The sequence below is a fragment of the Chiloscyllium plagiosum genome, chromosome 37 (genome assembly GCF_004010195.1).
Source record: "Chiloscyllium plagiosum isolate BGI_BamShark_2017 chromosome 37, ASM401019v2, whole genome shotgun sequence".
NCBI classification, from domain to species: domain Eukaryota; kingdom Metazoa; phylum Chordata; class Chondrichthyes; order Orectolobiformes; family Hemiscylliidae; genus Chiloscyllium; species Chiloscyllium plagiosum.
The window spans coordinates 16,993,004-16,996,198 of NC_057746.1; positions in this window are offsets into that span (position 1 = coordinate 16,993,004).

The window sequence follows — 3,195 nt, forward strand, 5'->3', positions numbered from 1 at the left end:
AAGAAGGCGTTTGGTATGCTTTCCTTTATTGGTCAGAGTATTGAGTACAGGAGTTGGGTGGTCATGTTGCGGCTGTACAGGACATTGGATAGGCCACTGTTGGAATATTGCATGCAATTCTGGCCTCCTTCCTATCGGAAAGATGTTGTGAAACTTGAAAGGGTTCAGAAATGATCTACAAGGATGTGAGGATCTGAGCTACAGGGAGAGGCTGAACAGGCTGGGACTGTTTTCCCCGGAATGTCGGAGGCTGAGGGGTGACCTTATAGAGGTTTACAGAATTGTGAGGGGCATGGATAGGATAAATAGGCAAAGTCTTTTCCCTGGGGTCGGGGAGTCCAGAACGAGAGGGCATAGGTTTAGGGTGAGAGGGGTAAGATATAAAAGAGACCTAAGGGGCAACTTTTTCATGCAGAGGGTGATACATATATGGAATGAGGTCCCAGAGGATGTGGTGGAGGCTGGTACAATTGTAACATTTAAGAGGCATTTGGATGGGTATATGAATAGGAAGGATTTGGAGGGATATGGGCCGGGTACTGGCAGATGGGACTAGATTGGGTTGGGATATCTGGTCGGCATGGACAGGGTGGACCGAAGAGTCTGTTTCCTGCTGTATATCTCTATGACTCTATGAGTTTATATAGAATGTGGGGAAATAGATAGTGACATCTTGAAAAATGTCCGTAGGAGGTGGTGCTGGATGTCATAAAATGCATAAAGGTGGATAATTTTCTAGGACCTGATCAAGGGTACCCTCAAACCCTGTTGGAAGCGAGAGAAGTGATTGCTGGGCCTCTTGCTGAGATATTTGTATCATTGATAGTCACAGGTGAGGTTCCGGAAGACTGGACGTTGCCTAATGTGGTGCCACTGTTTCAGAAGGGCGGTAAAGACAAGCCAGGGAACTATAGACCGGTGAGCCTGACCTCGGTGGTGGGCAAGTTGTTGGAGGGAATCCTGAGGGACAGGATTTACAAGTTTTTGGAAAGGCAAGGACTGCTAAGGAATAGTCAACATGGCTTTGTGAGTGGGAAATCAGTCTCACAAAATTGATTGAGTTGCTTGAAGAAGTGACAAAGAGGATTGATGAGGGCAGAGCAGTAGATATGATCTATTTGACTTCAGTAAGGCATTCACAAGGTTCCCCATGGGAGACTGGTTAGCAGTTAACTTCTATAAGGTCACCCCTCAGCCTCCGATGCTCCAGTGAAAACATTCCCAGCCTATTCAACCTCTCCTGATAGCTCAAATCCTCTAACCTTGGCAACATCTTTGAAAATCTCTGCTGAAACCTTTCAAGTTTAATATATCCTTCCAATAGGAAGGAGACCAGAATTGCATGAAATATTCCAGAAGTGGACTATCCAATGTCATGTACAGCTGCAACATGACCTCCCAATTTCTGTACACAATGCTCTGGCCAATAAAGAAAAGCATACCAAATGCCTTCTTCACTATCCTATCTACTCTACTTTCAAGGAACTATGAACCTGCACTCCAAGGTCTCTTTGGTCAGCAACACTTCCTCGGACCTTATCATCAAGTGTATAAGTCCTGCTAAGATTTGCTTTCCCAAAATGCAGCACCTCACATTTATCTGAATTAAACTCCATCTGCCACTCCTCAGCCCATTGGCCCATCTGATCAAGATCTCCGTTGTAATCTGAGATAATCTTCTTTGCTGTCCACTACATATCAAATTTTGGTGTCATCTGCAAACTTACTAACTATACCTCCTGTGTTCACTTCCAAATCATTTATATAAATGACAAAAAGCAGTGGAGCCAGCACCAATCCTTTTGGCACTCCACTGGTTACAGGTCTCTAGTCTGAAAAGCAAACCTCCATCACCATCCTCTGTCTTCTACCTTCAATCCAGTTATGTGTCCAAATGGCTAGTTCTCCCTGTATTCCATGAGATCTAACCTTGCTAATCAGTCTCCCATGGGGAACTTTGTCGATGTCTTACTGAAGTCCATATAGATCACATCTACTGCTCTGCCCTAATCAATCCTCTTTGTTACTTCTTCAAAAAACTCAATCAAGTTTGTGAGACATGATTTCCCACTCACAAAGCCATGTTGACTATCTCTGATCAGTCCTTGCCTTTCCAAATACATGTACATCCTGTCCCTCAGGATTCCCTCCAACAACTTGCCCACTACTGAGGTCAGGCTTTCCGGTCTATAGTTCCCTGGCTTGTCTTTACCGCCCTTCTTAAACAGTGGCACCACATTAGCCAACCTCCAGTCTTTTGGCACTTCACCTGTGACTATCCATGATACAAATATCTCAGCAAGAGGCCCAGCAATCACTTCCCGAGCTTCCCACAGAGGTCGAGGGTACACCTGATCAGGTTCTGATGATTTGTCCACTTTTATGCATTTCCAGACATCCAGCACTTCCTCCTCTGGAATATGCACAAGTTTCAAGATGTCACCATCTATTTCCCTACATTCTATATCTGTGTTGGAGCCTGTTGCAATTACAACATTTAAAAGGCATCTGGATGGGTATGTGAATAGGAATGTGGGTCAAATTCTGGCAAATGGGAGTGGATTAATTTCGGATATCTGGTCAGCACAGACGAGTTGGACTGAAGGGTCCGTTTTTGTGGTTTATAGCTCTATGACTCTCTAACTGGCTTGGCCTTCAATTGTGAATAGAGGGCACTTTTCACTCATTGATTCTGGGTCAACGTCAGCACTTTAAAGCATTCACCAACTTCACCAATAGCTGCTGAAGTCAGCTGGCCTCTGCTGAATAGACAGAAGGTTAGCGTACAGTGACACGTAATCAGCTCCAGTGGGACAGAGAGAAATTCTCAGTTGTATGACCCATCCACAACAGGAGCTGGTAGGGGAAAAGCAGTAGCCAGGTAAAAACAATGACTGCAGATGCTGGAAACCATATTCTGGAGTAGAGTGGTGCTGGAAAAGCACAGCAGTTCAGGCAGCATCCGAGGAGCAGAAGGATGGAGAGATAAATGAGAAGAGGGTGGGGGGGGGGAGGAAGTAGCATAGAGTACAATGGGTGGATGGGGGTGGGATGAAGATGATAGATCAGAGAGGAGGGTGGAGGGGATAGGTGGAAAAGAAGATAGGCAGGTAGGACAGGTCATGGGGATGGTGCTGAGCTGGAAGCTTGGAACTGGGGTGAGGTGGGGGAAGGGGAAATGAGGAAACTGGTGAA